We start from the raw sequence: 12,845 nt of genomic DNA, 5'->3' as shown, positions 1-12,845 counted from the left end.
GACCTAGTATTCTAGCATGGTGCTCTCAAAGTGTGGTCCCTGGACCAGCAGTATCAGCATCACTGGGAACCCATTAGAAATGCAGATTTTGAAAACTTACTCTAAACCTATTGAATCAGAAATTCTGGTGGTTGAGCCCGGCAATGCATTTAACAAGTTTCCCTGATGCACCGTAAATTTGAGAATTCCCATTCCATTGGATGAGTAGTTCATTAACTTTAGTATCCTGAGGATACTGTGCAGACTGCTTAAAAAAAAAAAAAATCTTAGCAACACTCATAATAATTCTTATTCAAGCTACATGATATGGATCTGAGTTAACTGCGTGTAAAGGAGCAGCCCAGTAAACCCAGTGTATGTGGCCCTTATAATTATCTGGATTAGACAGAATGGCTTAATACTGAAGTTGTTCAGCTTTCTATAAATGCAAAATGAAGACCTGTTGTTTATATATTGTGCTTACACTCCATATTAGGTTTGTGCAAACCAATTCACCCAGTCCCCCAAAATGGAGTTTTCAAATTATTGAATGAATTTTTAGAGTGTGATTACGGCAATCCACACTGAACATTCAATATTCTTCCTTTATGGTGTTCCTTATGATGTACTTGCACTTGGAAGGTAATTTTGCTATATATAATCAACCTTACATTTATATTGTGTTACATTAAATCATCTTAGCTTTCTTGCATTTGTTAAAGATTCCTTTTCTTTTAAGATTTGGAATCATGTTTTTTTAGCCAAAGACAAAAATCTTTGAGAGTTCTGGTTTAGGTAGCTTTCAAAATTGGAGGTTAGTTTATATAACTATGTTAATATTCTCATTCCATAGACTGATGCTGAAAGAATACAAAGAGTTTGTTGGTTTATTACATAGGACTGCTGCACTGATGGTATCACAGCTGTTTCTTTAATATGGTAGCTGCCAGCAGAAATACCGGTTTTAATGAAGCTTTGCACAGGCTCTTATCTCTTGCTGGGACCGACTCTGTTATAAATAGTTTGGCCATTGACTCATCATTAGACTCGTATCAGGAATCAGCCCAAGCTCCTCTAGCTTACTCAGAGACCTGCCTTGCTTTATGATTCATAATTTTGTATTCATATAGAGTGGATAACACTCAATGGTCTTTTTTTTCTTCACTATTTTATATTACCAAATGGAGCTGTGGTCATTTTGTAATTTCTGGGTAGCTGAATTGTTCAGATATGCTCTTGCTGTGTGAGCAACTTGTCAAAGGTAAATGGTGTTATTTCTAATCCCTTACCATCAGGCAAGAATACCTCAGAGAATGAACAGTGCTCTCTCTGTGCGTGTGCGTGTGCACGTGTGTGTGTGTTTAGGAAAGGCGAGGGGAAGAGAGGATAACTTGAATTTATCAAATTTTTTTCAGTGAGAAAAAAGGAAATGCCAATGTCTTATCACTGTAGATTCTAGAATAAGGTGATTCTATCTTACCTGCCACTTGCTTTGGATAAGTCTAACACCTTTCCCCTGTATGATATTAAGGAGTTGGCATGGTTCAATAACCATGAGCAAAGTAAGCAGGATTTGGGTAAGACATAGATGGGTGTATGAGTCACATATTAGAAGAGTAATACTGCTAGCTGCCATAACAAACCTCCCTCAAATCAAAGTGCTTTAAGTGCTTTAATAACTATTTTCCTCATGTCATAGTCTACTGTGAGTAGCATGGGTCTCCTAGGAGTCTGTTTTTGAAGGGGTTACTTAAGGATTTCGGTTCCTTGTATAGTGTAGTTCCACACTCCTGAAGTCATTTGCCTGTGGCAAGAAAGAGAGACAGAGACAGAGAGAGACAGAGAGAGACAGAAAGAAAGGAAACTCTGGAATTTAAGGGTTTACCCTTGGAAGTGGGAGTGCCTCGTTTCTTCCTGTATTCTATTGACCGAAACTAATTCAAAGTCACAATCTCACTGCATAGAAGGTTGGCATGCATCCTAATGTGTGCTCCAGAACAGTCAATATAATTGGTTAGTATCCAGTCAGTTCCTTCTGGTCACCAATAACTTTTTCATTATTCCTCTTATATGGAACACATTCAGCCTTTCCCAGTGCTATCAACACCCAAATTCCATCAGCCAGGCATCCATCTCGAAAATCTAGGATCTTTAAGTAATGTTTGGACCAAATATTACTCATTTTAGTCTAGAGACCTACTGTCAAAAAGATATATTATTTACACACACTCCTCCCAACAATCACTCAATTATTTAATGGTGAAACAAGGAGGGCGTAAACACAGAATATTCTTATTCTAGGAGTAAAAGAAAAACACAAAAGTTACTGGTCTCTAATAATAGAAAATCCTGCCAATCAGACTATGTAAAAGCTGCTCTCCTGGGTTGGGGAACCAAGTCAGCTATCTGGGAGGGGCTCCTGTGTTAATTTTCCCCATATTCTCCTTGATCAGATCTTTGTGATGCTTCTCCTTGCTCAATATCCTCCTTAGCCATATTTGAAGTATGTTTTTTGAGCCTTATTTTTTCTTATACATTAGGGGCCCAATAGTTATTTTAAGTATTTGTCAAAGATCCCCTTGCTACCTTTTAAAGACAATTTCTCTGATGCTACATTTTCTTCAAAAACTTAATAGGTCTCTGATCTGTTCTCTCTGAGTAAGTTCTGTGTGTCAGAAACCATACCCAATGTTCTCCACTAGACATTACTCTCCAATCTGTTGTTCTATTTCTTTTTTCTTTTTGTGGTCTCCATATATTTCTGGACCTATTTCTGGTCAAGCTCTGCCACAGAAAATAATAAAAATAAATCCAGAATATATGGACAATATCACTAAAAATTGGACAGAATATTTTTTTCAGCTATGAATAATTGACAAAAACACCTGCTTTCACTTGCTATTCTCTTCTCATTAAAAAACAAAACAAAAATCCTATAGGAAAATTACTCATTAATTTTTACTCCATATTTTATCCAAGAATTCTGAGTGAGACCCTGAGCATAATTCTTATGCCTAGTGATACTTAGTTTAGCCACCATCCTTTCCTATAGTCATTGCCATTTACTGTCTCTTGGACATATTACTTAATCTTTCTAAATCTCTTCTCTAAAATGTCAATAATAATGATATCCTCTCCCTAATGTCACTTTGAAGATTAAATTAAATAACATTACATTTCTTAGTGCAGTGTCAAAGCCCTCAGCATATAATTATTATTATTGTTGCTTTTATCACAATTGTCATCCATACTTTGGGTTTTACAGACATATGGTATCTGCTATATATTTTATACAAGCAATATTTATTGACCTGAATAAAAAACAATGATTAAGACATGATTTCAAAAAGCTGAGTTTTGTACCGCTTTATGAATAATCCATAGCAATTTGTGAAAATTCAATTCTTATGTTCAGCACTGCCTTCCTTCACCTGATCAGCTTATAAATGTCCACTTATTTATTCAATGAACAGCATTTGGAATAGCAGATGGCTTTGAGTTGCATGCGTATTATTTCTTTGGGCCTTAGTGATATACTGAGCCATCATTTGCTGTGTAATGGTTGCTTCAGGGAACAGAGCAATTTATTCCAAAAGTACAGGGCTGACACATGGTACATGGGCACAATGGCATAAATACATACACAGGTGGCAATGACATTAATACAACCAATGTAAGTATTGGCAACAGATTTTAAGCACCAATCTGCCTTTGGGCTACAACAAGCACTACCCATATTACCATTCTTGATTTGTTTTAGGAAGATATTAACTAACTTCTGCTTTTAACTTCTTGCTGTAGACTTAGTATGCTGAATCAAGGTTCTGAATAATGCACTGTGGTTAGCCTAGTTCTTCAAGTTCTATTCAACTTGAGGCCTGATTCAACAGGCAATTCAAGTAAGAAAAATACTTACTAATTTACTTACCACTATGTATACAAACATATTTCTTTCCTGGATAAGACTTGGGGCATTGGATATCAATAACAAAATCTATTTACAACGTATTTCCTGGAATATGTTTTACTGGACTCCATATAGAAATAGAAATATAGTGCCCACGATAGTACTTGCAATTGCCAAATTTGCTGAGATTTGGGGTAGATGTATTGGCATTGTCTGAATCTAACAGATCCTACAACTGTTACTTAATGGGAACTATAGGTTACCATTTCCTCCCATCCCAATGCTTACTGTTTGCTAAATAAAGCAGGTCACTTTCTCTGACTTTTAAGGGATTCAGGGTTGTACAATTAAGCCACAAATGTTGACAAGATAAGAGTATTATCTTTTCTTCTTCAATCACCACTTTTCTCTCTTTTGGTTTCTTTGATTTTAGTAAGTCAAGACACAATCTTTTTTGTGCTCTAGAAAAGAAAAAAAAGCAACTCCAGCTTGAAATGTGTTTATCTGTGGGAACAGGGTTGGAAATCATACTTTCACATTCATTTTTGTGCTGCCGTTCTTATTTAATATTCAATCATCACAACTTGCTATAACCTAGAAAGAAGAATTGAATAAGACCAGCAGTAGTTTTTTTTTTAATGTGCTCACAAGCTATTTGTTTTTAAATTAAATCTTTTTATCCAGAGGCCAGTGTGTGTTGGGCCGGAAGAGGGTGCAGCTATAGACTTCTAGAAGGTTAAGGTGAGCTTGTAAACTTACCATATAGATGTGATTAATATTCTAATATTTTCATAGTTTGTAATTTGATCTCAAGGAACTCCTAGTATAATGACTTCAGCACTATGATTTTATCAGCATGAAACATACTCTACATTTTCTATTCAGAAATTCCCCTGACCCAACCCTTTTCATCTCAGAAACTACACTCACTTTAGGCAAAACATTCTTGAAAAACGTCTCATCCTTCGCTTCTCCACTTTCTACTCCCTCCTTAATGCTTTCCTCCTAGTTTTTTACATACTTCACACCCACCAGAGATTGCTTTTAAGGGGATCACTTCTCACCTATCTCTACTTTGAAAATCCAGTGGAGGTCTCCCCATCCTCCTCTTTTGCTGCTTTCAGGAATATCTGGCACAAATAAGCTCTTCTTCTGAAAGAATTTTCCTCTCAGTTTCTGAGAAGACATATTCTCTGGTTTTGTTTCTACCTAATTTTCTTCTCTTGATATTTCTCTGCTATTGGAGTAATCCCAGACTCATTCCTGTACACACAAATATATATATATGTTAATTATTATGATAGTTATTCTTAAAAGTGTTTGGATATTTGTTTCTATAATTCTATCATTGAGCTTACCACTGAGATCCAGAGTTGGTAACTACCTAACAACTTGATACTTCCACTTGAAAATCTAATAGCAATGTGAAATTTAATATGTCAATCACAATTCTTTCTTTTAAACCACCCCTAACATTTTTCCTCCTTCAGAGTTTAGTCTCGTTAAATGACACCACCGTCCATCCGTTGGCTCAAATCAAAATTTTAGGAATCATCCTTGAGTTCTCTCTCTTATCATCTGACCATGTATTCATTTTTCATTCATCCATTTACTAAAGAAACAGTTATTGAGCAGTAACAATGAACTATTGCTTTGAGCCCTAGAGATCCAGTAGTAAACAACCATTAAGTTCTCTGCTAGGCTGGAACTTACATTTAAGTAGGGAAAGACAAGTAATAAACAAATGGTTACAACACTTGTTTGTAATAAGCACTTTGAGCAGCATGGGAATAGGGTCATGTAAAAGGGCGAGGGTGACTCTGAAATTGCGGCATCTGAAGAGTTCTCTTTAAGAGATGACATTTAGTCTTGAAGCTAAATGACACAAGAAGAAAGATCAGGAGGAAGAACAAATTTAGGATGCAGCTTGACTTGTCTGAAGAAAATAAATTGGCTGGTATGGCTTTATAGTGGATAATGGTGAGAGTCATTTGAAATGAAGTCAAACAAGTAGGCAGGGGTCAGGTCATGTGGATATATATAAACCAGCTTCAGGAGTTTGTAACTCATTCTACGTGCAGTGATAATTCGTGGAAAGATTCTAAGCAGGGGGATAATAGAGAGGGACTTATCTTGTAAAAAATATAAGTACTGCCCTATCTAATCCAAACGCTGTTCCTTTTTTGCTTAAAATCTTTCATGAAATTCATAATTAATTGAATAGATGAGTGCTTTGCATATAGCAAATGCACAAAAATATCAAATGAATGAATGATAAAATAAGCAAAAATATGTTTTACATAATTTTATGTCTGTTAATTTTTTTTAAATTTCAATATTTTAAAATTAAATTGTAATTTGGAGTTTTCCATTTTATCAAAATTAGTAGATTTGGTGTGAGTTTAATTAACTTCAATTCAATAAATTCTCACTGTGTGTTATGTGTCTTCTTTATTAAAAAAAATTATGAAAAAGGAAATAAGGCATAGTCTCTGCCCTCAAGGAACTCAAACTCTAATAAGGCATATAATAATCCAACATGAGAGTCGATCACAGCACTTTTCCAACACAAAGGCAAACATGGGCTTTCTAATTTTTTCCTTCCTTCTTGCCTTCATTCTCTCTCTTTCTATTGGAAAGTTACATTAGACCAGGCACAGAAACAGAATAGAAATATGGAAAGATTTTTAAACAATCAAGGAGAATGTGAAGGACACTGATAATTTATAGGCATCAGGAAATTTTATATCTATTGGCATCTGAGACTAATACATCTCTAAATTTGGTTACAAATCATTCTGAGCTTGATTATAGAATGGCTTTGTACTAGTCAGCTTGGTTGCCATAACGAGATAGCACAGACCGGGCCACTTAAACAACAGAAACAACTTATTTTCTCATCATTTTGGAGGTTGGAAGTTCAAGATCAAGCGTCAGCAGCATTGGTTTATGCTGAAACCTGTCTCCTTGGCTTGCGGATGGCCGCCTTTCACTGTGTTTTCACATGGCCTTTTCCCTCTGCATATGAAGAGAGAGTTAGTTCTGGTGAGTTCTGCTACTTCTTCCTCTTCCTAAAAGGACATCAGTCATTCAGATTACCCTATGATCTCACCCTCAATTACCTCCTTAAAAGTTCTATCTCCAAAAACAGTCACATTGGGAGTTAAGGCTTCAATATGTGAATTTTGGTGGGAACTCAATTCAATCCATAACAGGCTCTATACACTCACAATGGACTATTGCATTAATTATCTCTTAAATCGTTCATAAATCTAGCTGTTTAAAACAACAAAAGTTTCATTATCTTGACATTTCTGTGGTACAGGAATTGGAAGAGGCTTAGCAAGGTGATTGTGACTCAGGGTCTCTGATGAATTTGCAGCCAAAACATCAGCTGGTGCTGTAGTGTTCTGAAGAATAAACCAGGGCTAGAGGATCCACTTAACCATGGCTCATTCACATGGTTATAATTTAAAACTATCACAGCCACCTAAAATAATTCTTAGTTTTATAAATATTTATGTTGCTAAATAATTTTAATCCCATTGTAGGTACCTGGCATGCCTTAAAACTAAAGAGAGTTGGAATCTATAAGAAATGCATGAGTTGAACTATTTACTCTGAAATTCAGAAAAGATTTCCTCAGGTGACTCAGCCACTGGAAGTAGAAATAATAGAAAAGGGAGGGACTAGTATTTTTATCAGTATAAGCTACAGGAGTCTGAGTTTTACTAGTTCATAAGAGTTTGTGTGTCAGCAAGGAAAAAAATGTCTGGTAATTGATTATATTTTGATGTCATATATTAAGTAATTTATTTTTACTGAGATATTTCTTGAGGTACTGTTAAAAAAAGACACTGGCCCTCACAGAAGATAGCCAGAAATGATTACTTACAATTGTTTTGTGATGTATGTTCATCGGTCCTAATAGCATAATTTTCTGAGGCTGTAAATATGTGCTTTGATTTTGGTTTTGCACAGTAAGATACGGCATATTGGAGTCCTTTCACTTTAGAATAGCCATTTTTTTTTTCTTTTGACCTGCTAAGCTATTTCAAGGACTGAGAATAAAGCAACAACTAAAGATGTGTTTTAGATGCTATCACTGAAAGTGTTTCCTCAGATGTCAACAGATATTCAAAGGCCGAGAGGACCTTAACCTTGCAATATTGAAGTGAGGATTACAATTACTTTTAAAATGATAGTGTAGTTGGCAATGAATTTTCAGAAAGTGCAACGTTTCAGTTTATGGCCTTTTTCAAAATTACAAGGAATCTCTGATCTTATAAGTAAATTCCAGTGGAAAGTACCCAGGAAGAGAAGACTAGAGATCTGGGTTCCAGAGATGTGAGCAGACCACTTAGCCCTTTTGACTTCTGTTTCCTTCACTACTAAATGAAAAGTTAGGGCTCATTGTTCTCTGAGGCCTCTCAAAGCTCCACAGTTCTGTGATTATTATTTTGAAGTAGAAAATATAGATTATTTGATTGCTGATTGCCATGAAAATATCAATGAGAACAATGAGCTGTAAAAGATGCAATTTTATTTCCTATGTGACCAAGCCAATTTAACATTTATAAGAATTTTTTAATGAAATAAAGCTTTCCAGGAAATAGTTTACGTCAATATTAAAATTCTATGATAATAACAAGGTTGATATCTAAGAACAGCTTTACAGACCCTATGATGACCAAAGGAGCTATCTATTAGTGATTTATTGCTGACGAAAAATTCAAAAATTATATAACACAAACTCTTTCTCTATAACATCTAGAATTAGCATATGAAATAAGCCCAGAGATATGATTTCATAATGAATGTTACCATGTAATGGTTTCCAGCAAGGTGATGAAGGATAACACTTTTCTAAACATACTATCACTGAAGAGTTTAGTACTGGGTGGGAACTAAAAGTCTTTGAGTAAGCTATGTTTAAGCCATAGTACTCAGATATTTACATATATCATGTCATTTAATAAAATGAATTCATAAAATTACTTAAGCTAAGATTGAATGTCATTAGCTTGGATAAATTTTTGCTGTAGACTGAGGGTCAGAAGAGTTGACAGTAAATACTTGCTCTGTGACCTTAAGCTGATCATGTAACCTGGGTTGACCTTAATGATCTCATCTTTGAAATTAAGGATTTGGAGTGGTGGATCTCCTTGTGCAGTTGAAAGTTCTAGGCTTTAAAGTTAAACGTGTAATTTGTCTGCTCTTTTATTCCCTGATTATATAACATTAAGCAAGTTAGTCAACATATTAAGACAATTTCTTTAGCTGCAAAATGAGGATAACATGAAGCATCTTTCAGCGTTGTCCTATGGATTAAATGAGACACTGCACATCAGCTATCTCACACTAGTCCAGCACATAGTAGGTGCTTTGAAAAATGGGACCATATCGTTATGTTCTCTTTGGCTTCAAAAATAGACCAATTTATTTTTAAATTTTCATCTAAATTTTTCCTTAATTGGACTAACAAGATTGGAATGACCATATATATTACGGTTGTTTTACCCAAATTAAACTAGATGGAATCAAATGATTCCTCCATCAGTGTACTTTGTTAACAGTGGTAATGGAATTTTATATTTGTATTTTATAATAGTGTTAAGAGTTCATGAATATGCATATATAAGTAGAACTGTTTATATCATGTGACTGTCACTTTGAAATTTCAGTACTTGGATAAGATTTGAGATCATAGGCATAGAGTGACATTTAAGATGCAGAATGGATACTTTGGTTGAGTAAATGCCAAATAATTTTCACTAACATTGAAAAGGCCAACTACGTTAAGATAATCTAACTGTTTTGCCAGTGGTATCTTCCCTCCTGCCATTCCCTTCTGGTCTAGGGTTTAGGCTTGCTTTTTGGTGACTGATGTCATAGAGCTGTGGGACACTGAGGCAAACTCTAAAATCTCCATACAGAGGGAATTTATGCCTGAATATATGCTATACAAGATTTTTCTAGAGAAATCAAATACACAAAGTGAAATGTTATACGTTTCATAGTCTGACACTCTACTCTGAAATCTCTCTGGTAATGGCAGGTCTGGTACATTTCACACTAAAAGACATTCAATAAGTGATAAAGTGCAAAAACAGGTTTATTAATAGCATACACAAAATGTCATGAAAGTTAAGGCAAATTACATATAAACCTGATAGTTCAAATTACATATAAACCTGATAGGTGGTAAGATGCTCCAATTTCTGAAGGATGCTGAAATTCTTTCAAGGACCTGAAGTAGAGGCCCTTGCCAGTTTATTTTATGGGCTCTAATTGTCAAGAAGCCCATCTGGCTCCATGGCTCACCTTCTGCTGGCAAAGCTGCCTGGCTGGCCATCCATATCATCTGGAGCCCAGGTGCTTATATCCTGGATCACTGAAATGTTCACAGGACCACATGCTATGTTCACAGTAGTGGATATAGCATTTTTATTTTAATATTAAAAATAAACACATGAAAGCTATTGGAACGCTTTACTCTCAATATCTTTCTCACGTCCATGTAATACTATTTAGGCACAACTAATCCTCTCATGGCAGCTATGATATATCAATTTAAGTTGTGGGAAGATAAAAAAGTACTAGGGCTTGCCTTGAAGACTCTCTTGTGAAGTGTTGAGTTATTGAGTAACCATATGGCCTAGTTGGTCTTGGAAACCCTCTGTGTAGGTCTGTTATCACAGTATAATTACTGAAAACTTTTTTGTTTATCCTCAAAATGTCCTGGTGTGGACAATAAATTATATGGTTACCCCATAATCTCCTTAGCAATGTCATTAAAGCACCCAGCCTTCTTAAGATTCTATTCTTTTCTACTTTTAAGCACTGAATTCAGAACTGGATAAATAAACTTCTCAACTATGTCTAAAAAATAGGTGGGTGAACCTAGAGCAATCTTATGCAATAATTTAGTAGATGCTGATGCAGGCAGATGCTGAAAGAAATTGGTTAGTGTTTATGACCAATGTGATTCGTATTAAGGTAAGTGGAGGCAAGGGATTGAAATGGCAATGTTAGGAGCTCATATGAGCAGGAAGTAGGACTGTTGCCGAAAGATCCTACTAAGTGACATAAGGAAGAGGGTTGAAACAGAAATTTAAGAGGCCAGGAGAATATGAACCCCAATGAATAAGGCTGAATGTGTGAAAAACCAATAAGAGAATTTGTCAGGTTATTTTGGTGAGGAAAAATTGTGTTAATTCTCGTCAGTAACAGAAGAAGTGAATATGAGTTTTAGGAAGAGACTTTTAGTAATAATCCTAGCTCCTTGTCAAAGGTATCTTGGGCTTCCCATTTAAAAATTATATCTATGTTATAGAGATGAATCATGTTGTAGCCATCAACTAATCTTCCTTTTCCCAATTCGAAGCTCACTAAGCAGCTCTTCTTTTTTCCCTTTGAGGAGAAACACATCATTTATATTTCTCAGTACTAATTAGTAAATTAGCATCCTGGTACCTGTATATGAAAGATCATACCAATTCAGTTTCATGTAAATTTAATCAATATGAAAACATTCCTAATTTCAAGCCACAGTGAGGCATGAGCACCACCCAGTAAGCAAAGAGCGTCACTGTGCTTTGTGATTAAACATTTAATATCACCCTGGGAAACACTTCACTTCACGATTTCCTTTATCATTAAAAAAGTAAATTTGCTTATCCACTATTGTGAAGTCAATAGATGCGAAGTACAATAAGTATTTCCAAATTTACATATTACATACTGAAACTTGAAAAATACTACATTACGTATTCAAAGCCATAGAGTGAATCAGTAGTAACGTAAAGAGGGAGTAGAACATAGGTTTTCCAAGTTCTTGTTTTTTGCTCAGTTTATTAGCATACACATTTTAAAGCTGTGGATTAAATCATGGGGGAAAATGCAGGTTTACACCTTTTTTCAGAAAAGACACAAAAGTACTTAAGCATGCTAGTCACGATTTCATTTAAAGAAATACTTACCTTGATGCTGTCTTGTTATTTACAAGGCAATCAGAGCCATTAACCTAAGATGACATTTTCAGTTGACATTAAACATCTTAGGCCTATTTTAGATAACATTTAAATCCTAGACTTAGTTTGGCTACATCTTTCCAATGATGAATGCTTTTCCCATCTTTGAGTGCTCTTAAGTGTAACCTGTTTTAATTTTTTTTGCAAAGGTAGTACAGTCATAAAATAAAAATTCAGAAGGAGTGAAAGAAAATAGAATTAAAATTGTCTTCTTCTCTCCTTAGCCGCCACAGAGCCTAGTTTTCTTCCCCAGAAGTAAGTACTGTTACCAGTTTCTTGTATAGTCCTCCCTCCAATTTATTGTTTGAGAAACACACATATACACATACATAATTTTAGCATTTTTACACATAAAATTACTATACTAATTACTCTATGCCTTGCTTTTAAAAAATGTTTCCATGTATAGCATAGCATTCATTTTTATATCAGTTTAAATAGAACTGTCATGTTCTTTTCTAATGGCGCTTCAAAAAGTATTCTAGTATTCCACTGAATATAGGAGCACAACTGATTTAAACCAGCCTCAGTTAACAAACTTATATTTTCAATGCTGCTCTGAATTTCCTTGCACATCTGCTTTTTGCTCAAATGTGAGGAAGCTAAATAATGAGGAGTTGAATATCCTATACTTATTACTCTATGCCTTGCTTTTAAAAAATGTTTCCATGTATAGCATAGCATTCATTTTTATATCAGTTTAAATAGAACTGTCATGTTCTTTTCTAATGGCGCTTCAAAAAGTATTCTAGTATTCCACTGAATATAGGAGCACAACTGATTTAAACCAGCCTCAGTTAACAAACTTATATTTTCAATGCTGCTCTGAATTTCCTTGCACATCTGCTTTTTGCTCAAATGTGAGGAAGCTAAATAATGAGGAGTTGAATATCTGGATAAAAGTACACATGAATTTAAAAATGTTG

At 35.0% G+C, this 12,845-nt stretch overlaps 1 pseudogene; it reads right to left on the bottom strand.

The window, feature by feature from the left end:
• Positions 1-1,993: 1,993 nt before the first annotated feature.
• The window catches only part of LOC102996930 (uncharacterized), a 33,442-nt pseudogene continuing 22,590 nt past the window's right edge, over positions 1,994-12,845 (bottom strand).

The sequence above is a fragment of the Physeter macrocephalus genome, chromosome 6, assembly GCF_002837175.3.
Source record: "Physeter macrocephalus isolate SW-GA chromosome 6, ASM283717v5, whole genome shotgun sequence".
NCBI lineage: Eukaryota > Metazoa > Chordata > Mammalia > Artiodactyla > Physeteridae > Physeter > Physeter macrocephalus.
The sequence above is the reverse complement of the archived record's forward strand: the minus strand, read 5'-3'. Positions and strand labels throughout refer to the sequence as shown.